At 41.1% G+C, this 25,347-nt stretch overlaps 1 protein-coding gene and 1 long non-coding RNA gene across 19 annotated transcripts in view; one reads left to right on the plus strand and one right to left on the minus strand.

Moving 5' to 3' along the window:
• Positions 1–25,347, plus strand: part of CELF4 (CUGBP Elav-like family member 4) — a 700,630-nt gene that overhangs the window by 406,279 nt on the left and 269,004 nt on the right. The gene's annotated exons all lie outside the window — the stretch shown is intronic.
• LOC116781068 lies at positions 21,616–23,469 on the minus strand. The gene is made up of 3 exons (XR_004354761.1): positions 23,353–23,469; positions 22,914–23,047; positions 21,616–22,118 (listed from the first exon to the last, which is right to left on the minus strand). It is a non-coding gene; the product is annotated as an uncharacterized LOC116781068 (long non-coding RNA).

Consider the following 25,347-nt stretch of genomic DNA (forward strand, 5'->3'; position numbering starts at 1 on the left):
TAAGACCAGATGTACTGTCTGAATGCAAAGCTCTCATACAGTGTCTTCACAGATGCAAAAAAAAACCATTGTGCTGGGTTGCACTATTGGGAGTGAAACTAGTCGATCAGGTCAGGGGCTGTGGAGTTAGGATCTACCTGGGGCAAGAAAACAGTAGGATGGCCTTCAAGCAAAGCTCCTTTTCGTGAAACATCTTCTGAGCAAAGCAAGTGACATCTGGAATAATATACACAAGAACTTAAGCTAATAATAGCATGGCCTCCTTCTTGACAAGGATCATTCTCCTGCACACTCACACCACGTGGTTGGCAGATTTGATCACACCCAGGGCCAAACAGCTGCCTTTAGTGTACAGGTTTGCTAGTGGAAAAGAAACTTAGGTTCAGTAGATGCCTCAGGGACAGAGGACTGGCAGGCAGCCTGTTATGCCACCGTGCCACTCACTACAGAGGTCTGTGGGTACTGTGGTAGAAACAAGGGTGCAAGGATATAGGCGTCCCTGAACACCAAGTGTATCTTTACAGAGAGCTCTTCAAAGACACCAGAGACACCTAAAGCAAAACAGAGGTCAAAAATCACGTCTCACAACAGAGAAACAAATCCGAAGGCAAGTAAATTCTCTGGTGTTTGCAGTGAGCTGAATTTACCCCTGTCTCTCCTTGATCTCAGTGTGTGATCCTGCACTCTTCCTTGGTATTCCAGGCAATGTGGTTTTTATTAGAGCCTCTAATGTTCCCTTATTGAAGTTTGGGCTTTGAGAGGAAAGGCCAAAGCACTGGAGCACTAGTCATTCTTCTGGTGTTTCTGCTTAGATTAAAAGGAAATGAATACAGTTTAGATCTGGACAGAATCGTTAGATCTCATTTAACCTCTTGCATAAACTGACTGTAAAATTTCACCCAGATGGTCTGTGCTGAGACTTCTGACTTGCATTTGACTGAAGAATAAAGAAATTTAGCCAGGGAGTGCCTCTTTTGAGGCTTCAGTACAACTTTGATATCAAACAGGTTGGAATTGTGGAGATGAACCTTCTAAAAGGCTTTTAATAATTTAGCAAATCAGTTCAATTAGTAAGGATACATTTTGGTTATCAATTATGTGTAACAAGTAGAGATAGTAAGATACATTTTCAATCAAAAAATTAAACACATATGCTTTCCTCACTTTTCCGCACACAAAACAACAAGGAGTGATCTTTTCCTGGGGCAAAATTTTCCAGATTTTTCTAAAGAGACCCTTGAAAAGGCACAACAGCGTGATTATCCTAAAACTGAACAAGAAGAAATATTCGTGGTGTCTATGAACACAAGGGAGTTCATTCAAAACACCTTTTTTCCCTCCCGAAAAGCAGATATTCATGTGCAGAGGAAGCAACCTGCATAACTCCTCCTATGCAGTCCAAGTGCTGTCATTTCCTTCTTGCAACATTTCCATAACAACACAACTGTTTTTTCTTCTTGAGTTTCTAACTTCCTGATCTGACCATGTGCCAAAAGGGTGAGACACATCCAGTGCTTTTCAGAAAGTTGTGCTGTCCCCAACTAAAAAGAAATGCCTCACCTGCCTTATCCAGTGACCACAGAAATGGTTGTTACTGCATGTCAACGGGCATTGTAGAGCAACAGAATTTCCATGGGCAAATAATCAGGGGAGAAAAATCCTCCATTTTGCAGACATCAGTAACATGCTGACCTTTAACAGCATCACGAGCCTTCACTCTCCCTTTAAAGTATTATATCCATCCTTAGGGGGAAAAAGATTGTAGCTAAGGATTGAAATCAGCAGTGGATCATAATGCTGGCTGTGCTATTCAATTGCCCTGCTGTATTTAGGATCCATTTATTTCTAGCTATTTTTTTTCTGTCTTGAATCTAAAAAAAGAAGTGACCAGGCTGGCAGTGACATGTGATTAATAGATTGCACCTTTAGAAAAAGTTAGCAGAAGGAGATTAGCATTGCAGCCTATTATTTATTAATTAAATGCAGACACCCTATTTATACCAATGCTGATGACATTAGTTCACGTCCATGCTTTGGGTCTGCATTATCCATCCCGTCTCCCAGCATAGTAATGATTGTTATTAAGCCTGTGGATGTTGCTGGACTCTTTCTGTCACTTACTTCTGTTATCAGCAGGAAAGGACAGCCAAGAAGTTAAAGGTCCAACCTGAACTTTTTGTTCAAGTGTCTGCTCTGTCTCTAACAGCCTGAATTACCTTGGCCATATCTCTTAGCTCCTTTGGGACATCACTGTTTCCTTTTTGCATCTGTACCTCCTTGTAGCTCAGGGCACGTTGAAAATTTAGTGTGCAAGGCAGTATGTTGTGTGAGACCTTTTCTATTGCCTACAGGAGAAAGGATGATTTTAGTGGACATATATTGCACCTGCTGCTGCTATTTCAATTAACAAAAAGGGAAAGAGTTATCTCAAGTATTGTTCTTTAGCAGCGCCATGACAGAACATTACATTTCACATGACTCTTGTTTGATAAGCTTGTGTTCCTGCCTACAGTGTGTTCAAGGAAAGCTACAAAGCCAATCCAACCCTGAGGTTTCCATTATTCCCAGTAGCTGTTTTCAAGATCCTGCCATTAAAGGCAGGGAAAACAACTAATAGATTGCAGATCTCTCCCTGATCCCACCTCAGGGATACTCACGGGCTTCTCTACCACACATGATAAACAGATTTGTATACAACTACCCTGTCCTGCAATTTGAAAAAGAGAAAGACATGGTGGTGCAGGACACAATTCTGTTGTTTTTATATCAGGAAATAGCTCTTTACCAGCTCCAGGCAGATCATAAATTAATACATGGCACTTGGTTGGACTGTCTGTGATCATATGAGCCAACAGAGCCAATAGACCACATATATTTTGCCTTCAGAGTGAAGATGAGAATCCAGGGAAATCTTCACATTCACTGGTTGGTATGCTTGAAAAATTACATTTTGGGTATCCATAATCCAAATGTTCAGTTACCCCTGCAGAAGCATGTCATAAATATTTAGATTTGGTAGGGTTTCTTGACAAGCTGTGATGTGCACTCTCTTTTGTGACTTTGTTTAACGCTCTTTTTCCACACACTAAAGGACAAGCAAAATGCATGAACTATCTCTTAACAGCATCTTCTCCATGTAAGCAACTGCTTTCACTGTCAGCAGCACATTCTGCAACCAGGGCAGGAAGTCTGGTCATGACTGGGAGTAAGGTTTTCTTTCTACTCTGTGAAAATTCCTAAGTCACCAGAGGTACAAAGACAAGTTTTGAAACCAATGTGTACTCATGAAACTATTTAGGATTTGGTCCAAGGCCTACTCAGAAGGCTTTGGAGCAATACCACCATGGGAGGGTTCCTCTAGAACACTCTGAGTACCTGAGCCTTAAGCATCCTCTCACCATCATTTTGGTGTTTGCTGATTTGAATTTTCTTCAGCTATCATGTTGACTCTCTGAAAGCTGAGCATTGTAACAACCAGTTACAATTAAAACTGAATATTGAAGTGTCTTTCAGCATTATCTGTGCCATGATACAATCTGAACACATGCAAAAGACATTCAAAAGATGAATGGAGGGAGTGAATGGGCTGATTTATCCTGGACTGTTTCTCATGGTGTGAAGTCTGCCTTTCACAGCCTGATGAAGTGCAGAGACAGTTAGTGGATTTGCTACCAGGAAGGGCACACATTCATTTCCCTTCCTGCAGATGTATTTAGAGCTGAAATGTGAGCATAGGAAAAATTACAGCAAAAAAAGCAACCACTGAAAGTGCAAACTATCATTTACTTTGGCAAGTTAGTGTTAAAAAGAATAAGTTGAGGGTAGTAGAAACTGGCATAGAAATTGCACAGAAGGGTTTCTCCTTGTGTGTATATGCTTCCAAATGGTTGTTGTTTTTTCTTCTTTTCCTTTTTCTGTCCTCCATTTCTTGTAACTTTCCACAGTTAGACATTGCTTCCTACAGACGTTTCTCAAATACTACAGCAGCTGTGAACACATCCACTCCTAACCTTAGTTAAAAACAGAGTTGGGTGTAAAGCGAAACTGCAGTTCCTTCCCATCCCCACTGCTGTAGCAGCAACATAAAGCACCTCATCTTTATCCAGAAAGGGTAGAAAGATGGCTTTAAAATGGATGCTGCTCTGCTAGATGATGTAGATAATATTAGCCCTTCTGAATCTCTGTCAGTGGCTCTCAAAGCCTCTTTCAGATGTAATCAGCCTCCTCACCTTGCTCAATGTACGGACAAAGAAACTGAGGAACTGTGAGTAATGTGTTTTGGGAACAGCACATCGCTACACATCTTGCAGCTGAAGTCATGTCTTCTAAATTCTGTTCAGTACTCTACTTCAATCTGGTCTTTGTTTTATCCTCACTTCAGCTTTGCATCAGTCCTCTGACTTTTGTAAATGTGCTAGAAAGTGAATCAAAGAGCACAGGAGAACAGAGGGGTAGGGAGTTTGCAAGGGAGTTCCCCCTGGTCCCAGCCTGTCAGGATCTTAACACCCACCTATGTGCATCTTCCCTGTGGATGGGAAGCAACTCGCTCCTGGCATTGAAGGAAGAGAAGGAAAAGGTGGTGCTATAATGCTGGAGAGTATGTAGCCCCATTCCTGACCTCCCTGCATCCTCTGTGCTGTAGGAATTTGTCATCACTCACCTGTCAGTTATATTATCTCCCACATGCAGCCGTGCAAACATGCAGTATAACACGTAAAAATATCTGGTCACAAAAGGCTCAGCAGCAGCTCTGACCAAATAAAATCTCCCAAACAGACAGTGGGTTGGGATATTGTCCTTTTCAAGCTCCTTTGAAGGTTTGATTTCCTCCCTCTCCCCTTTTTATGTAAATCTGTTCTACCTACAACACCCAAATGCCAGGAAATCTTAGAACAGTAAATACCCCTGCAGCGCAAACAAAAATCATCCTTCAGAGAAATTGTTTGGCTTCTCAAAGCTGCAGCTTTGCCCTTTAAAATGAAGGGCATGCTTCTGAAAAGCTCTCCTTTCCTTACAGACCTTTGCTTTCAGTATGCTTGCAGTGGTACTGCCTTCACCAGTGATGGTACCATAGCTTCTCGAGTTCAGCAAGGACACTCAGCACAGGGAGACATTAAAGTGATGTCTCCAAACTCCAGAAGGTGTTTTCCCATTGAGTTGATATTAAAACAACCTCTTCAGAAGCCAATACCGGCCAATTTGCTACAAGTTATTCCATCTATTGGCTAGGCCCTATAAAACCCCTGTTCCTTCTTTCTGAAGGAAGCCAGACTTCTACAGTCAAGCTATTTGTGTGTGCGTGCCTGGGCCCATCCATCAGTCAATCTGTCAGGGGTTTCTCCTTTGAGCTTTGAACCCACTGGGTAATTTAACCTATCGTTGATGGGGTGGAAGAGGTCCCAAAGCTACTCCTATAAATTTCATGAAAATGGGCAGCCAAGCAGAGCAGAGAGTTCTCATTAGTGTTCATAAGCCCATCTTTTATTAGACATCAGTGAACTCACGGGGGTAGGGACATTGGAAGAGGGTTTTACACATTTGGCTGCCCATGAAGCAACTTGTTTCAGTGTGTGCACTCTGATACCCTGTCAAGAGGCCTCCTGTAGTAACAGCTTCTTGGTTTTAACAGGATGTCAGACAGATTTCTTAACTCCTTTCTGCTGATTTCGACAATGCTTCACACAGCAGCAAAGTCAACCTGCTTGTTGCATTTCCCTTCCCTCAGTCAAAGCCACCCGAGAGAGTTCCTGCACAATGTTTAATAAGTAGCATAACATCAGAGGTGGCTGCTTTTCAGTGAGGAGTACCTGAAGGTAACAAGAAAAACAGTACAGGCTTATGAAATTTTTCTGTATATCAGCATAAAAAAGTAATATTCAAACACAAATGGTTATCTGTTGTTCAATCATATCTTCAGGTTGTCTAGACACACTTCACTATTATGAAAAGTGTGTCAACAAACTTTAATTTCGTTTAACATGGTCTGGACTGTATCAATTCCTCTTCCAAACCCCTTTGCATTAGTAGTGTTGAATTTTTTTTCTGTTTGTCCTGTGGAATAACAAAATCTGAACTGTTGCTCAAAGCATGTAGGTTCAAAACAAAGTGTAGGAAAACACACTCTGAGGCCGACCTCCGAAGCCCCAGATGTGTGGCAGTATATTTAGCAGCAGGAGAGATGGTTCTTCAACCTTAGTTCTGAAATCCTCATGCTTTCCTGCATGGATATCAAATCTCTGACCACTACCCAAGCATGCAGTGCAATGTACTACAGACAAACCATAGGTGAGGCCCTCTAACAAAGATTTTTGATGTATATTTGATAAAACTTGGCTAAGAAGTTAAAGTAATCAGTGGCATTAAAAAACATATACATATACATAAAAAGTGTTTTTGCAGGAACAGCATTGAATGACAACTGGAATATACCCCCAGCTGGTACTAGTCATATGGAAACCTGTGTTTCAAAGAAAGGCAACTTAAAATTAACGTCATGTCAGAGTTACTGCTTTTCATGAACACCAGAAAATGCTCTGTCTCATTATTTCTGTAGATCAAGATTTTTTTACACGTGTATTTACATTATTTGTTCCCATTGTAGCATTCTGGATAAAAAAAAAGTCAGTTTAATTCCTCCTTTCAAAGAAAATCACACTAATTTGAATATGTGGATTGCACATAACTAGGTACTTTGTGGGTTGTGTGCGCACATGTATTGTTCAGGTCCTATGTCTTTTTAGATTTTTTAAAAGTCAGTGGCAATTTTACAGAAAAATTATTGGGTTTATTTTCAATTTGTGAAAGTATTGGGGTTTTTTCCTTAGACTTCATTTCTATATTCTTTTTGCTGGAAGTACAATGTCTTGTTTTCTTCCTTTCTTACCTTCTTTATTTCCTTTGGTTTTGTCTTTCTTCCTTTCTTTCCCCCTCCCTACCTGTGTCTCTCTTAGGTAATATCACCATAATTTCTAGAATTTATAACAAGCAGGCAAAAGAATAGGACTGGCTTTTCTTCTTTTTAAATGTTGGCGACTAAGCAGTAACTTCACAAAAGTTCCTAAAAGTCAGTTTGATTTACTGTGGGGTACATTAGAGCAGGCTTTGGTATACATTATCCTACTGCAGAAGTTGCTCATATGTATGGAAGACAAATAGGATGAAACCTAAAAAAACAAAGCTGGGATTCTGTTCCTTTTCAATGAACAGAAACAAAACAAGAGAAAAAATGAAACAGGGTGAGTGAGGAAGAGACAATTCCACCAGGTATCAAGGAGGGCATGTCTGCTGGCAAGGATTCTGCACAGTTCCCTCTCATGGCATTGACCACCCTCTTTATAGCTGGATGTGTGCAAAGTGATGAACCAGACAAGAGAGGGCAACTTGGCAGCAGGACGTGTTACCAAAGTGGTCTTATGCAGAAGCTGAGATTTTTTTGCTGAGGGTAAGTCCCTTTCTGTGGTCACTATTCTCCACCAGCTTCACAATCAGGTTATTTGGTCCTAATAGTCTCATTTTCCTCATGTGAAACATCAAGCTAGAAATCAGGCGAGGAATGTCTCAAGTGTCTCTAGTGTTTCCTGACTTCCTGAAGAAGCAAGTCAAGAAGAGGATAGAGATTTACAGAGTTACTTCCAGTTACTTAAACCTTTTGATTATTCCTTTTAGCTTAGCCTCACATTTGGCAGAATGACTGCAGAGCAATGTCCCAGCCAAGCGGGATCAGATTATAGCCTTTACCATCTAGCAGCACAGCCAACACAGGGGAAAATCACCTCTGCACTCAGCTGATGTTAAAACAGTAATATTACTTGTCTTGGTCTTTGATATGTCGCAAGGGTAATGTTCACCAGCTCCTGTGAAATGTTCTGTGACAAAGGGACAGGACCACAAACGCACCTGTCTCCACACAGCAGACAAAATTCCTTTGCCATCCAGTACCTGGAAGAGCTCCTGAAATAAGGGAGGTGGGGGAAAAAGGCTGGGGCCTTGGGAAAATTTTGTAGAGCTCCTTTACACAGTTCATGCAAGTCCCTCTTCCCAGTTCCCAATCTTACGGTGAGTCTTCGAACACACTGCTGAGGTAGGAAACCAAGGGCAATGCCACAGCCACCACAAGCATTCCCTCAGGCCATGCTTGTCTGTACCCGTTCTGATGTTGGATCAAGCACATCATTTTTTAGTGGGAATACTTATTTCCTAAGAGTAACCGATCCCTAGGGCAATTGAGAGTAGATTTTTACAGGTCAGGTTTTAGCCTGGTCTTAGTCTCCAACAAATATTATTCAGATTGCCTGAACAATAGTTATTAATTAATCGTGCCTTCTAATAGCTATTTTTTTCACTCCTGGCAGTATTCCTGCAGAAGGATTTTGTTCATTAACTCAAGCAGTGAAGTCCTGGCTTGCAGCCCCAGAGCCTCCTTACTCCTCCATGGTGACCTATAACAGGTATCTTTGCAATGGAAGGTTATATCCATTTCCAGGTCTCTTGCTTCATTAAGGATTAAATCAGCTGGGACCTGGAAACAAGTCTTTCACTCACTTGGCTTTTGTTTGGTTTGCTGAAACTCACAAGAAAGGTCTGGAACCAGTGAGCACTTTGAGTCTGGGATGGGCAACATTTCTTGATTTGGACGGCTAATAAGCTTTTTGTCTTCTGGTGATGTAAGCAATGAATTAGACACAGAAATCTGTGTCTGGAGTGATCTATCCTAGTGATGATCTTTATTTCTTTATTTTTGAATGTAAAATGCATAGTTCTCTCCCAAATTATTCAACTTCTATAATTCACTAAAAAAAGTTCCATCTGTGTGGGATGAGGATTTCTCTCTCTTGACACGATCTGGCTTTCATTTAATATTCTTTCTAATTTTTCTCATGGGCAAGGATGGAAAACAAACTTAAAGATCTCACTCGACACCCAGTGCACATCACGTTAATGTCACTGTGGATATCAGTGAGCCCAAAAAGTTTTGGAAAATATCTCGGTGTACACATGCCTGTTGGAGTTCTAGGTATACTCCTGGGAAATTTTGATCTTGTTATTGATAAAATGCAATAAACTATTATTACTGAAGTGGAACCCTCTTAACTGTCAGAGAAGTTGTTACTAAAGAACTTAAGGATTAATATCTATGTGTGTGTGTGAGAGTGTATCAAGGTGAATAATAATAACCACTTTAGTCAGGTGCTCTTTTCAATTCCTTTCTTTATGTCAGCTCTTCTGTAGGTTTTAATATTTTTTTACCTTCAGGGGATATTTAAGTATGAGGTACTGTTAGCTAAAAAGAAATAAAATAAATGCAAAACCAAATACTACTTGAAAACAGCATTCATTCCCAGTGGGTTGTGGTGAATGGAATTTACCTAACTTTTCTGTGTCTTCAATTATTATTATTTTGTAGAATTTAAACAGGGACATTTGCTCCAAGAAAAAAACAATAACAAAGATGATGCCCTGACTCAGCTGTTCATAGGAAGTATCTTTATTCTCATTTCCTGCAAGAAGGAAATAAGGGTCTGAGAGCCACCAAGTTTGGGTGACCTAGATCAACAGATTGAATCCTTTCTCCTTCCATTCTTCCCACACACTCAGATACTTCAATCCATAACAAAAACCCACTGAAAGTGTGACTCTGGGTTTCGAGCCACACTTATCCCTGAACCTGGCTTAATCATGCTGAGGGAATGTCATCAGGACTGTGTATTTCCATTCTCTGGAGGTTTTCCGCCCTCTACACCCCCAAGACCAATTTGTTTTTGTTTTAAACAAAACAGCTACTGGATAACTGTTTCCCAACAGTGTGAATTCCAATTTTGTCTCTGTGGTTCATCAGAAGTTGCATGCCAGATCTGGAAATGTTGATTGGACACAAAAAACATAACCCACAGGCAAAATAGAGACTGCTGATCCACATATGATTGCTGGCTACAGGGTTAACCCATGCCTGAGGGAGTAGTCTGGTGAATACTATACAAGGGGAATGTTTCAGTTCCACCTCTTCCCCAAATGAATTTTATTCTTTCATGTATGGGAGCTAATCAGTCTGAGGGAGAGGCATTAGTCAATGAAGCAGCTTTCTGAAGAAATCCTCATTGTTCAAGCCGTTTAAAAATTGGCTGGACAATGATCTGCTTGAACATAGGGATTCATTTCACTCCATCTGAGGAGCAGAGTGAGCATGTGGGATAGAAGAACTAATAAGCCTTTTCTGTTGCTAATTGCTGTAATTCTGAGAAAGAAAATGGGATGAGACCACTGCAGCAGGAGAGCCAGGAGACCCCTGGACAGGAGGGGTTAACACTTGTCATTCTTAATCACATAGTTACAGTCTTGTGACAGAGGACTGCGAGGGGTACAAACACAGACAGCTCACGTGAATCCATTTTCCCCACTGGCACCATCTCTTTATGACTTATTGTGTTAATTAGCTCGCCTACTCTGTTCCACTGCAGAGCTAAGTGTGCAGTGACTGTCACCAGAGGAGGAGAGAGGGGACTCTGTGCCCAGCTCCAGCGACTTTACTGTTCTACAAAAGCGTGGCTTTCAAAGAGGCAGTTTTCCAGTCATCCCCAGGGTAGCAGAGTCTGTACAGCTGACAAACAGTAGGGTCCTTCCTTTCCCTCTGCTTTTCTGAGACTATTCCTGGGGCTTGCTGGTCTCCACTGGGGCCTGAGGAGCTGCAGTCCAGTCTGGGAATTTGTACCTGCAACAACCAGGCCTCTGGTTCCCCAGAGATTTTGTCATTGGCTTCAAACTGATGTGCTATAGGCCTGGAGGGTGGAGATTGTTTCTTTGTTTAGTTTTAAAATCAAGCTAATATCATGAAGATCACTGTTTCCTCATTAAGCTAAAAATATAATATCTTTTCCATCCCCCATCGTTTCCTAAAAAAAAAAAAAGTCACCTCAGACTCAACTGAACTGAGTCCTGTCCTAAGGAGAGAGGATGTGTCAGCTTAGTACAGGAATAAGTGTGGCTCAGGGGAAGGAGTGTCCCAGCCAGAGGATTGAAGGTTGTTATACAAATTAATGTAGTAATTACAGTATCATCTGGAGAAAGCAACTGTGACTATGTCCCTGTTCTGCTAAGTACTGTAAGCACTGTAATAGAAAAGAAGTCCTGGCATGGTCATAATCTCAGCAGACAATTCAGAAAAAAAAAAAAAGTCCTTTATTACTGTGTCATCGATAAGAACCCAAGGCCCAGAGACATTTTAAAGGTATAATCATTACCAAGTCACCATCACCCCTGGCATTGTTTGGCAAGACTATGTGCAAGACTAGATTGAAATTCTTGACAGAGGAAAGGTTCATCCACAAATGTTGTGAGTCAAAGCCAGAGAAATTTTAAAAATGAAAATGTCTTCCAAATTAATTTTTTTCCTAAGTTTCCTAATAATCACTAAAAATGAAAAGAAAAGCTCTACCTTCTTCATTTATCTTTTGTTTTAGAGAGAAGGGATTTTATCTCAAATTTCAGGAGAGAGAATGGATAGAAAAGATTCTTTCTAAAGATAAACACAAATCATAGTGGAAAAAAAATCAGGGCTAAGAAAAGACACCTAAAATCACATTTTTTGATTAATAAGATATATGTGTCACTTAGGTCTAACTGTGTCCCTCCAAAACATCTGCCTACGAGTAATTTGTAGAATGTCACATAAAGAGGCTTTGTCAGAGAAGTCTTGTTTGAATTCTGTTTTAATAAAGAAAATAATGTTAGTAAAATATCAAATAAGCAATCCTAAAAATATGTTAGCATCAAGGCAAAAATTGTAAGTATGTGAGGAAGGGGAGGATTAAAATCAACTTCCACCCATGCCAAAACAGCCCTATTACAAACAAAAAGGACATTAGGCAGAGATTATTAAAAAATAATCCATTGTTCAGTAATGGCAAACATTTCACACCTCGTAAGGCAGAAGCAATAAATCCCATTGATTCTTCCGAGACAATTCACAATTAAATACTGATTTGCAAATAAATAAATAAATAAATAAAGGCAGAATTCATTGTGGCACCTTGCACCGCCAAATCAAAGCAATTGGAGTGGAATTGAGAATAATTACCAGATGTGTTGCTTTGTGCTCAAAACGGCATCCATTATTTACAACTACCAATGATGTTCCTTATTTATTCCTCCTGCTGGTCTAATGACTATTGCCATTCAGTGTTCTTTTATTTAATCATCAACATCCAAAAAAAGAAGCATCTTTTTTTTCTCCCTCTCTCTTTTTTTTTGTTTTGGCAGCAGCAGGAAGGGAGAATTTTTCTAAACCCCAACAATAGAAAATTGCTCTGGAGGAATGCATCATTTTTTCAGATTGCCCTGTAATGTAATTATGTGCATTGCCTTCAATTTATTGGCCTTTTACAGATGTGCAATCCAAATGGATGTTACTTTAACTCCTGGAGTAATGAATATTTGTTTTCTCCTTGCCTATTTCGTGTCTTTTCTATGGAAGATATTTCTGGATGGAAATTGACTGGTGGTCATAAGCATTAAGAGAGTTTGAAGCTCCCCAGGGGAACCCAGTGCAGTTATAAAGTTGTAGTACATGTAGCCATGCACACACAGAAAGAAAAGTGTTTGCAGGTGAAGAGACTCTGGGGAGAAGGATTTTTTTCTTTATTCTTCTGTTTGTTTCAAACCCATTTGCAGGCTGGGTGCTCTCCTGGCTTATCCTAGGTAAGGACAAAGGGAATTCCTTGAGGAATGAAGAATTGATAAGTAGATATTAGTAGACAACTATATAATCTGGCCCTTCAAACAGTATGTCCATAATGGGTACTCCCACACTTTTTCTAGGATGTATTTCCATGGATCTTTTGATTGACGTAGAGAAGAATTTCTGAAGGAATAGATGAAGATGTGCTGAACTGTCCCAGTTGCAGGCTATACTAGAAAATGTCCCTTTTCCATTGTCATCTCATGTCCCAAAGTAAAACTTTTGGGACACCCCTTCTCCCAGCAGAGTTTCCAGATTGAACATAATTTCTTCTATTTTTTCCTCCTTTTTTGGCTATTCAAAAGGAATCCTAGCAGTTATAAAGGGATTGGCTTACTTTCAGGCCCTTTCGAGCAAATCACATCTTAAAGGATGATGAGTTTTTATCATTGTGAGTTTTCCAGGGAGCTCCCCAGGAGAGGCAAGTCCCAGTAGGTCTAACTTCACAGGAAGAGTGAATGAACACATACAAGGAAGATCTGGCAGGTTCTTCCCTTTCCATGTACCCCTGTGGTCAGTCACTGCTCTTCCACTGTAAGGAGAGTATGACCACAGTGCACCTGCAAAAGTGTCCACCCAGTTATCACAGTAAAAGAGTTAACTTTGTACAGAATAAACTGGAAGTCAGACAATACTGGAGAAAGACACCAGGTAGTAGAAAGTAATGGTACTTCTGTCACTTCCAGTTTTCTCCCAGAAATACTGAAGGTGGAAAGAGTGTGAAAGGCATTTTGTAGGTAATAGGGATTACAGAAGGCATCACAGAAGGGCTACAGAAAAGCACACACACACCCTTTAGTGTCCAAATTCTGCGTAACAGGCTCTCTGAAGAGTTAAGGGTGCAAATCACAGATTCTGTGCCCTTTGATGGTTTTTTATATGTCTAAAAGGTTATGGAAGCAGGGCAGTCACTGTCTAAGAAACGTACAGCAAGTTTCAGCTTAAACACACAGAGATTCCTGAATGGTTCAAAATTTTCTGTCAGCTGGGTACTCTCAGTGAAGACAGACATCACCGCTCCTTGTTCTGTGCCTTTAATCTTCCGTTTTGCTCATTCTGCTCTTTAATCATCAGACGACTCCTGACAGTAATTGTGGATGTCCCTGGATAGCTCAGTAATAAATGTATCCTGAACAAACATGCCTGTCAGACTCTATTTAGCCTAGAGCATCAAGCTTATGACCTCATGAAAGAGAATCTTTCTTAAGTTCTCTAAACAACTCTCAAAGTTAATCTCTACTTGTTATAATCATTATCTGTTTTTTGCTATTTTCCTCAAGAATTCAGGATAGGACCCTGGAAATTACATAGGTGCCAAACTTTGGACCCCAGACAACACCTCTGTGTTCAAGTCTTAATGTCTAGACCATTGCCTTTTGCCACTTCTTCAAATCTGCCTTTTGGGAAGAGCAGTAGCAACAGAACAATAGAACATTGCAGGATATTGTTAATAGAAGTACATTTCTCCCCCCAAAGATTGCTGCAGCAGCATGGAGAACAAGCTGGTTTTCTTTATTCAGCTTTGACCAAAGTACATTTGCTGTGAGAGTTTCACAGAATAAAGTAGTAGAGTTGGAGAGGAGTTTCTTTCATTGTTAATTATTTGTGCTTCTGGGCTAGTGACCCAAACTATATTTAGCTCTCCATCAAAACCAAAACCTGAAAATTAAATGGACTGGAATGGAAAGATGGTCTCTGTGTCACTCTCTGGTTTCTGTTTCACAAGATGCAATCTTCCTCGATTTCCAAAACCAATTTTCTCCCATCATCTTATGAAAGTAGAGGTCATCCTGTGAAATGTGATATCTCACCGGTTTTCATAAAGGAATGTGCCCTTCCCCATGAAAGCAGGGTTCATTAAATCATGCAGCTGATCAGATTGCTAAAGCCTTGATTGGCCGGCAGCCAGGGTGAAGAAATCCATGGGGAAGAGGCACATGGCACCATCCAAATAGGTTGGACCTGAACTAGGGTATTTTAATCACACTGTTATAGAGAAGAAGGGGAATCTCAAAGAAGGACAGTATGGGAGCTTATTGACTTTTAGGGTCAACAGAAGATGGGAAATAATCAGCCAGCCACATCTGAGTTCCACAGTTTAGTGTTTATTCCCAGACACCACTTTACAGCTAATTAGAGTTCAAAAATAATGTGCAACCCACCTCTGCCCTTGTTGCATGACTTCTGTCCATAGTGTCCTCATAGAAGCTGACAGAATGCTGTTTGAAGCTGGTACCAAAAGGCAACTGCTTCTGGAGTAGGTCATAACAACGAGAAACATTTCCTGTAAGACTGGAAACTCAGTAATTTCTGAGAGTAAGTCCCTGGTCTCTGACAAACTTAAGGCAAAATGATGCCTTGGAGTAACAGACTGGACAAAAAACCTTGTGAGTGCAAGGTAGAACATGAAAAAGTTTGCAGGAACGAGTAAGATTAAGAAGGTATAGTTTATGTTCCAGTTGGGCATCAGGATTGGATTTCTTCAATGTTAGATGATTTAGAACAAGTGTTATCTAGAATTATGGGGCTCATTTGTTCCCCAAACTCCATGTGGAAGGAAAATGGACTGAATTTAGGCAACATCCTAATTTCCTTTTAAAGGTGGTCAAGTAAAATGCAGAGCCATAGCTGGTGACTCAAAGAGTAGTCAGGTCTGAATCAAAAACCAAGAGCCTATCTGTTTTGGATTTGCGAGGCATAGATAACCTGCATCTATGAAAGGATAAAGAGAGCACAAGAAAGCATGCCAGCATTCATCACAGCTGCCTGGGACTCTGAGACAAAATGTACTGGGGTCTTTCTCTATATCAGCCGAGAAGAGGAGTATTGACAGGGCATTCTCAATTCAAATAACCATTCCTCAGGCTTGAGGGTTTAGTTCACATGAGCAACCTCACTTCTGGCTTTTGATCTGAGTCTATCCTTTTGATCTGAACGAATTCCCCTCTGTCCAAGCTGGCCTGCCCACTTTTCCTTCCTGGAGTGTTATTAGAAACATCACTAGGCTGAGTGGGCTTGCAGGTCCCAGCTTCCAATGTCAGGGGAGGTTTAGGTTGGATATTAGAAAGAGGTTCTTCACCCAGAAACTGGTTGGGTGCTGGAACAGGCTCCCCAGGAAAGTGGTCACAGCACCAAGCATGACAGAGTTCAAGAAGCATTTGGATGGTATTCTCAGGCATATGGTGTGATTCATGGGGATGGTCATGTGCAGGGCTAAGAGTTGAACTCAATGAACCTTGTAGGTCCCTTCCAACTTGGCTTATTCTGTGATTCTGTTAAATGTCTGTGTTCAGGTCCTCTGAAAATCACATCATTCATTCTGAGACTTAAAATTTGAAAATACAGATTTGTGTATCAACTAATATCTATAAACAACCAATGCATTGCTTTGTATCCATTCTTTGTTTTGCAAGCGGGAAACTGAGGCACAGAAGGTCTTGGCCTAAGATGTAGGAATGAAAAATAATGCTGTCAGAATTGGCAAGGGTCTCTGTTAGGTGGTAAGAGGTACAAAAGGGTCCTGTTCAACTAAGCAACCTGAAAACTGTAAATTCAAGGTAGCTGACCCTTCATTCACAGGAATCAGCACATCTCTACCCTAGGGCGAGGCGTTCAAAGGCTAAATGCCTTGCTCATCAGTTGTTGTCTGAGAAGTTTTTCTACTCTTTGGAGAATATTGATATTGATTGTGGAAAACAAGAGTTAATCTGGAGAGACAGACAAACACACATAAATAAAGTGCATTTGAGTTGAAAGAAAAAAAGTTAGCGTCATGCCATTGAACTATTGACAAGGCTGTCACAAATATCATCTTGTCTCCGTGTAAATAAACAAGCTTAGTACTGTTATTTTAGAATAAAAGGCCGGAATAGGTTTTGTATTGACTTTCTAATACCCACTCAAGAGTTGGAAGAAGAAAATTAAAGATAATAAAGTAAAAGTGCAAACCATAAAAGAATAGACAGCCAGTGCATAGTAAACTGTGAATGTGAGTCCTCTTCAGTTCAGGAAACCAATTGTGTAACTCAGTAAAGGTCAGCAGCAAAGATAAGAAGTTGAGCTTGTCAGTGAATCCCCTTCTATATTTGGAAGGATGACGACTGCAGGATGATACGATCTGGGTCTGCAGTGATTCAAAGACTGGTACCCGTGTCCTACCCTTTCTGCGTGCATTTGAGAGCTGAGTGATGTTCCGGGGCCCTGTCACACCCATTTGAAGTTGACTTGCTCCTGGGTAGCTTATCCAATCCACTGGGCAGCAACGATAGTGTAAACTGGTAATACCATCTTAACTCTGTTCAGTGACAGAGGTATTTATAATTCCCTACAGTAGAGTCAGGTGTGATCCAAAGCTCTCTGCATCTGCCTTTCTTACAAAAAACATCCACTGATGCTACAGAAATTACACAGTATCTTTTTTGGAGCTCATCTCTCTGTGGTCAAATTCAGCCCTTATTTTGGGTAGGGGTTATTCCTAGAATTACCTCATCATCTTTATTAGGTTCTTCTTAGAGCTCCTTTTACTGGGAGCTGTCCCAGCTTCTGCGATACTTTTGTGCACTTTCTCACTTCCTTTTTTCATCTTAAGTGAAAGAGGATAGAAAGATTTAAAAAGATAAGAAAGGGCTGGAAAGATAAATTTGATACCCTGAGTCCAGCAGCCCTCTCAGGAAGGACAACTATGGGACAACTATGGGACTTTGTCCCATCTCAGTATGCTTTGAGCAAACTACGAGTGAGATGTTAGACCTGCAGGCCCAAGATACTCCTCTTAAGGACAGGAAACAATACGTGGGAACCCACACATTCCATTTGGCAAATACTGCAGTGCTCAATGAGTGAAGTTAAAGGTGAAGAAGGAGTGATAGTTGGAGGGGAAAAAGAGAGTGCATAAAGGACCAATTTTGAATGATGGTGAATTTGATGAGGATGAGAATATGAAGAAGAACTTCTTTACTATTCAGGTGGATGATCACTGGAACAGATTGCCCAGAAACGTTATGGAGTCTCCCTCATGGGAAATATCCAAGAATTGTCTGGATACGATCCTGTGCCATGTGCTCTGGGATGACCCTACTAGAATAGGGAGGTTGCACCAGATGGCCCTCTGTGGGCCATCCAACCTGATGGTCTCTTCCAACCTGACCCATTCTGTGATTCTGTGATTTTGGACATAGAGTCCAAAGATGGGACAGGGCAAGAGCGAGTAGAGAGATTTGTTCCAACCTCTTACAAACAGCAGATGTGGAAGACATTAACAGCACTAATGACTGTAGACTGCTGCTCCAAGGACATAAAAGCCATCTCTGCCTAAGTATCCCGTCATCCATGTGACCAAGAGATGAACAAGGCTTTCACTGAACATGACTGGTATGCATGATTTTGAATCTAATCAGAATATACTCTAGGTCTGAAGTATTTCAGACCTCAGGTTCTGCCTTGTTCAGCTCCATGAGTTTTCAATGATGTTGCCTCATAACATCCAGCATGTCAAACTCATACAATTAGGGGGTGTAATGGCCCATGAGTTGTTGGATACACGCAATGTATTCATGCAATCATTTAGTTTTAATCTAATTGGTTGCTGTGTCCAAATAATGCCATTTAAATAGGCTTCTTTGACGTTCCTTTCCAAATTCCTTTGAGATGGAGAGTCAAATGTGAGGCAGAGAGGAGCTATTTGCTCTGTTTTCAGTTTTAAGGGAGAAACTTTGGATGGAAAACTCAGAAAATCCAGATCTATGTACAAGCTGCAACTCCTTGGTCAGAAAAGAGATGGAGCTGCAATTGTATGGATAAGCTCTAGTCTCTTGTACTGGGAGTATAAAGCAAAGGTCTGATGCAAGTAATGACAACACTTCCAGTTTTTGCACTTCTTCCATAGAGGTTTGAAAGCAGGAGTAGCCTTTGACACTTGTGTCTGGCCTCACGCACAGCGCTGAACTTCAGCTAGTGACTCTTGCATCTGTCCCACAGTGTCTGGCTCAGCCAGAGGTATCTAATTGCCTTGAAATGTCTCAAAGCAAGATAGAGGTTGCCACATCCCTGGTCTCAGTGGTTAATTACCCTCACTGGTTAATTATTCTCACTAATTCCTTTGACAACAAGGTGGCCGTAAGGGTTTTGGTGGGGGTTTTTCCTACTGAATTTAGTTTCTCTGAGGCTCAGCTTCACCTTTGTTAAAATGGAAGTGATAAATGAAGAGCTGGATCATCCCCTAATGTAAATTAACACTACTGACCACAAAAACACCTTTCCTACTCTTTTCCAAACAGCCTTTACACAATGAATTTAATTGCCTTCTTGGGCTTTCCAACTCCTGCTTAAACCTACTTGATTTGGGGTTAGAGTCCTTTGAAAATCCTGCCTGTGTCACTCTGTACTTTTGGTAGGCACGATGCAAAAGTCCTGAGCATGACGTTGCCTGTGAAATGATGCAACTATCTCTGCAGCATTGTTCTTACAAGCGTGTATGATATCAATAAAAGATTATCCGAGTTCAGGAATGAAAAAATAAAAACGAAGGAGAAAAGGATTGGGAATCATTCACAGCAGGTCATTTTGGTTGGACTGCAATCAACTTGCCAGGCTTGATAAGACAGGTATTTGAGAGAGTATTGATCTCAGATGTTTTCTCTTTTTAATTTCATTTTTTCTATTTGTTTATACTTAATCTTTAATAAGATCCTTGCATCTTGCTTTCTGGTTACATGCAGCCTCTGGCTTGTGTACTTGTTGCTTCTAGAAAATTGTGTAAAATTTCTGCATCTACTGGGCCAGCCTCGATTTTTGTATCACAGGTAAGGGCTCAGCTCAGCTTTTCATACCTCTCTCCGGTTTGTTTTGGCTTGATTTAGTAAACCCTGGAGTTCGCAAGACTGGTGCAATTCCCCCACTACATTGTCATTCTGAAAGATTTTTGCAATAGGGATCATACCTTGGTACTCTAGTTTCTCTCCTAGAGATTTTGTGCATCTGTGGGCTCAGCATTGCTATTTTCTTTCTTGAAACTATTCCAGGTGCCCTCTGCAAGTGGTTTGAGGAGCCCAAGCAGTGCATTTGCACCTAATAAGATGCAGTAGTTGTTGATTTTCACATTTTGCCAGGCAACAAAGAGAAGATGAGAGGGGAAACAGAGGCACAGAGGTGAAAAAGACTTTTCCAAGGTCATATTGCCAACCATGTCAGAGCCTGCCAAGACCCCAGTGCTCTCAGTCACTCCCTAGTGAGTTATCTCCAGCACCAGAAAACCTCTCCAGGGTGATTTAGAGGGGTGTGATTTTAACCAAGCTCAAGGCCCAGCAGTCTAATGAATCTTCTCCCAGCAACTGGCATGCACATAATTCATCTCGTTTTTCAGGCTTTTGTGACTATTACAAGAGCTGTTCACCCTAACCTGCCTGTATGATTCATCTGTGTTTTGTACAGCTTTTGTTACTCAAACTGTAACTCTCAAGTGCAAGGGGTAAAAACAAAATTAAAGAGTGATATCTGACAGCAGATGAAGATTTAACAATATGGAGAGTAAAGACTTTTCCTGGATCTTGTTCCAAGTTGTACCAGTATTTAAGATGGTTAGACTTGGACCAAAAATAACAAAAACATTGAAATGAGAACTCAGATCTGAACATTTTTTTGCTGGGTTTATATCCAGTATTTCTTGACAGGGACAGTCTTTGTTAGGATGGTATTGTGCTAGGATAGATTCATACAATCATAAAATTGTTTAAAGGTTGGAAAAAAACTTATCATTGAGTCCAACTCTTAACCCAACAGTGTCAAGTCAACCAGTAAACCATGTCCTAAGCACCACATCTACACATCTTTTAAATATGTCCAGGGGTGGTAACTCCACAATTTCCCTGGACTTCTCTCGTCAAGAATGCTTGACCACCCTGTTGGTGAAAAAATTCTTCCTGATGTTAAACCAGAACCTCTCCTGGCGCAGCTTGAGGTCACATTGTCTCATCCTGTCACTGGTTGCTTGGGATCAGAGCCTGACCCCCACCTGAGTACACCCTCTTTTCAGGCAGTTGTAGAGAAGGATAAGGTCCTCCCTCAGCCTCCTTTTCTCCAGGTTAAACACCCCAGCTCCCTCAGCTGCTGCTTATAAAACTTGTGGTCCAGACCCTGCCCCAGCACTGCTGCCCCTTCTCTGGACACACTCCAGCACCTCAAATAGTGAGAGGAGGCAGGTAGGTTGTTTCCACTGTGAGTTAAACCCTGTTTCATTTCCAAATCTGGGGTCTGTTCCCAATAATGGGCTACAGGTGTGACGTGAAAAAGGTATTCCAAAGAAAGGACTATCTTAGAGCTGTACCTCCATTTCTACCTGATTTTTGGTTTGGCAACAAAATCCTTGAATGCATTTGAAATTTTCCTGCCACCTTCTTCCCTCAGGCAAATAAATCACCACTCTCTTTTTTTATGTAATCAGTTTGATAGGATGATTAGAAGTTAAAATGTACAATAAGTGTGTTCTGCTTTAATGTTTTGGGTTTTTTGTTTTAAAACCTGCTTTCAGAAGGTGTTGGTTTAAAGGAATATAATAACTCCTGCATTAATTTAAATCCTTCCTTTTGTTAAGGAGGTGCCCATTAATGCTATTTATTTTTTCATTGTTATTATTATTATTAACCAAATTCAGTTTGGTTTTGAATTAGCTGTTTCACTCTAGAGGAGAGTCTGATCAGGCTGCAGGTTGAGAGATGTAGAAAAACATAGTTTAAACATTCAGTGACTTTTTTTATTACCAAGTATGAAGCTGTCCACTCCAAATAGGAGCATTGAGCTCAGCTTTGCTATCCTCCACCAGCTGCCCTTTCTAGTAATGACTTCATGACTGGTAGTTAACAGAAGGAATTTTATTTAGAACTCATGTTTTGATAAGACTTGAGAATATTAAAAAAAAAAAACCAAATGACAAGCACTGCTAAGTAGGTGGTTAGCCAGTTGCAAAGCACAGATCTAAAGCAATACACATTTTCAGAGAAACTGCACAACGTAAGCCCCTGGGGGACAGGCTCAAGTAAAATGAAATAGGGTTTGCAAATTCATTGAAATTAGGTGAAACATTCGAGAACCATCACCATTTAAAGAAATTGATGAGCCCTTGTCTGTATGTGCAAGTCCATAGCACTAATCATTCACACAGACAGGAATGGACTGTAGTTTTCAGACAGGATTTGCTGAGGGGAGTCAGGTGGTTTTGAAGATCTGTTTTTATAGCTGGTGCTGCACACAGTGAAGTAGAGGTGTATGTATACAGCTCTCACAGGTCTCCCTACACCCTATTACTACACCACATGTGTCTCATTCTGTAGGCAGCTCTGTTTGCAGCTGACATTGGCCAGCTCTTGAGACTTTCATCAGTTCAGTTGGCACCTTCCTGTGCAAAGAAAGGCTGATATTAAGATGTCAGTCTGAATGCAAACTCTCTAGAGCAAGTCATACCTCAGTTTCCTGAACTATGCAAAGTACAGGAGATATGTATAGATCTGTCTTGTAGAGCTGTCACAAGAGAAAGGGAAAAAAAAAAAACATTTGTAAGATTAAATTAATAAAAAGTCCCACTGGATTTCATTTACTACTGGATTTGTGGGACGTCCAGGTCAATTGTTATGTTTTTAGCTTTCAACTCCAGTGTGCATTCTTTGACTCCTTCCTCTCCCATCATTAAGGTCTGATCCTGCCAATTTTGCTAGCAAGAGTAAACACTACTCTTTGAAAGTGTGACATTGATTGACATAAAAACTTCACATTACATAGGGTGTTGAGAGTGAATAAAGATTTCAGGCTCAGATTTACAAAGGATCAAGTAGAGATGGCTGAGTGAGAGCTACCTGCTCCCATCCCTCAGCACCTGGCTGCCCCAGAGTGCAGGTCTGCATCCTCAGGACTGGTGTCCTTCAGATAAGCCATTCACCAGCACTCCCTTGTCCTGCCCTGTCTCTTTTCTGCTGTCCAAAAAGAGCTTAAAAAGATTCAGGTGTAACTTTCCCACAAGCAGTGTCACCACAATGTCTTTGCCAAAGTTTCCCTCTCCCTGTAACAAAAGGCTCACATGTAAGCTGAGTGCATGACAACTTCCAGGGTTTAACTATGCAGGGGCAGACTGTGTCCTTGGTTTACAGGCTGTACAGAAATAACCCTCCTCCCTGTCACCACTGTCATCAAACATCACCTCATGCAGTGTCTGAGTGGTGATCCATGAGATGAAGCTTAGTCTCAAAGCCAGGCTTCTCTGGTACCAATTTGAGGATCCTCTGCATTGAGTCTGCATTAAGATGTCACCTGATTGCAAAGTCTGGGCATCTCCTTGTCCAAAAAAAAAAAAAAAAAAAAAAAAAAAAATTACTGGGGTACCAGGTAACTCAGCATCAATCTAAATCCTTATAAGTCAGCATCGATCTAAATCCTTATCCTTTTCCCCTGTGAATTCTGTGTGCTGCACTTGCTCCATCCTCTACTTCTCATTTCCTCACTCATCTAGCTCTTCCTCAGCATGAGTGAGCTCTGGAGCAGAAAGCAAAGATAAGGGAGATCCCATGCTCTGTTCTCCCCTTCACCATGCAGCACTGGTATAGCCTATCAGTACTGGAGATAAGTTACTAAATGTGCACCTTTATAGCCCTGCTTTATTGCAGCAGCACTTTAGTAGGAGGGCATCTTATAGTCACCAATTCCCTTTTTTGTTCCCCAAATCATAAGATCCTCTCCCTCCTTCCCCTCCTCTCCCTCGTCTCTCAGACAAGGAGAAGAGTGTCTGCCTCCACAACCACAGCAGTTGGCTGTGGTGTCACAGATTAACTGCTCCAGCTCTCTGCCTTATTGCTATTCAGATTCATTTCCCCATCCCATCAGGCAGTAATCCAGTAAAAGATGTCAGCTGGTTAGCAGAATCATCTGGGAAAAGTTGGGAGACCCTTAACAGACTTCTCCTTCCCATTGCCAGCCCCGTGCTACTAATTCAAATAGTCCCCAAAGCGCTTTGTTTGTGGTTTGTATTTTTTTTTTCTCATTTCCTTTCTCTTTGTCTGTTTTCTTGGTTTTGTTGTTGGTTCGGAGGGGTTTTTTGGTTTTTTTCTCCTGGACCCAGCTGCATCTCTGCAAATTCGATCTCCAAAATGGAAGCTTGGCTGAGCTGGAAGCTGTCAGCACCGATGGTTAGTAGCTGGCTGCTGCCTCTTGCCAGGGAAAGGGGAAGATGAGTCCCTAGGCATTGAGGCGGCATGAAAAGTGACTACATCTAAATACTTCAGCACATGATTTCTTTCCCATTACTTTGATTCAAATCTCCCTTAATCCTCAGCTGCGTTAATGCAGTTAGTAGGTTATGAGTGCTGCATGTGGATGCCACTGGTTTTGAGTCCTTCACACAATTGGCTGGTAAATAATTTAGTACCAGTTTTGCCTGGAACAGAACCTGAAAATAGCCAGCCCGCTTATAGCTCCTGCTTCCTCCCTTCCCACTTTTTTCCCCTTCATAAGCACTGAGGGGTTGTTTGTGCAAGCACAGCCTGCCAGAGACTGCCATTTTACATGTCACAGCTTCCTCCTGTCCCTGCTCGTCAGAATCTCTCTAAATTTATTTTCTAGAAGAGAAGGGAGGGGAAGAGTGGGGTCAGGCCAGAGAACTGGAGCTACACACAGAAAAGCAACTGAACACTCCTTACTTGGAGTCTGCAAACAGTAAGAATTTGCCCAAAATTCTGTGACTAAACTCAGTTTTTCCTTTATATCTGCTGCCTTTGAAATAGTGGTATATTCACTGAGATTTCTGCACTTCTTAAATTCAGGCTAAAGTCGACATGGCAAAGACAGAAAATGGTAATAACAAGGAAGGAATTTCTGAGTTTAGGAAAAGGTCCTAGATGAGCAAGGAAACAAGAATTCTACTGAAATGGCCAGACTATCTGGAATGGATCAAATTCAAGTGCTGTGATTTTCTTTAGGCACAGCAGTAATAGTATCCCTAATAATGTTCTTTGTCCCATTTCATTTCTTGACATACTTCTTTGTCTTCTTACATGGTACTGGCCACAATGTCTACTGTTTCTCATGTTACTGCTACATTACCCTCCTCATCCATGTGGGACTGACCTTCAGTCAGCAGATGTGCAGCAGACTATGAGTCCCTTTAGCTCACCATTGCTCCTGGTTCAGATGATGTTCTTGATCTGAACTGCAGAGAATTTTCCCTCTCCTAACCTCACAGCTGGTTATGTGAGACCCAATTGATTGATATCTGTGGAAGCAGTGTGAGGGACAGGAGAAACCATGAAAAAAATTTGCTGTTGAATGTTCTCCTAAAGAGAAGTTCTGCTTCAAACAAGTTGTACATAAAAGTTGACGGGTGAAATATTTCATTTTATGGTATTCAGAAGATTGTACTAGATGAAAGATATGCAGATCCTTGACTTTCTGGTGGCTGTTAAAGTAAATGCTCCTGGGGCTTCTCTCAATCACTGAGGCCAACTGACACAGAGCACCGTGTGTTACTGAAGTCTGTCAGCCTCCAGAACAAGGTGTTCGTATCACACCACACATTGAGTGATGAGCTCTGTCCTGTCTTAATTGCCTAACCATCCAGAGTTTGTTTAGGAGAACGCTGGATA

The sequence above is a fragment of the Chiroxiphia lanceolata genome, chromosome Z, assembly GCF_009829145.1.
Source record: "Chiroxiphia lanceolata isolate bChiLan1 chromosome Z, bChiLan1.pri, whole genome shotgun sequence".
Lineage (NCBI taxonomy): Eukaryota > Metazoa > Chordata > Aves > Passeriformes > Pipridae > Chiroxiphia > Chiroxiphia lanceolata.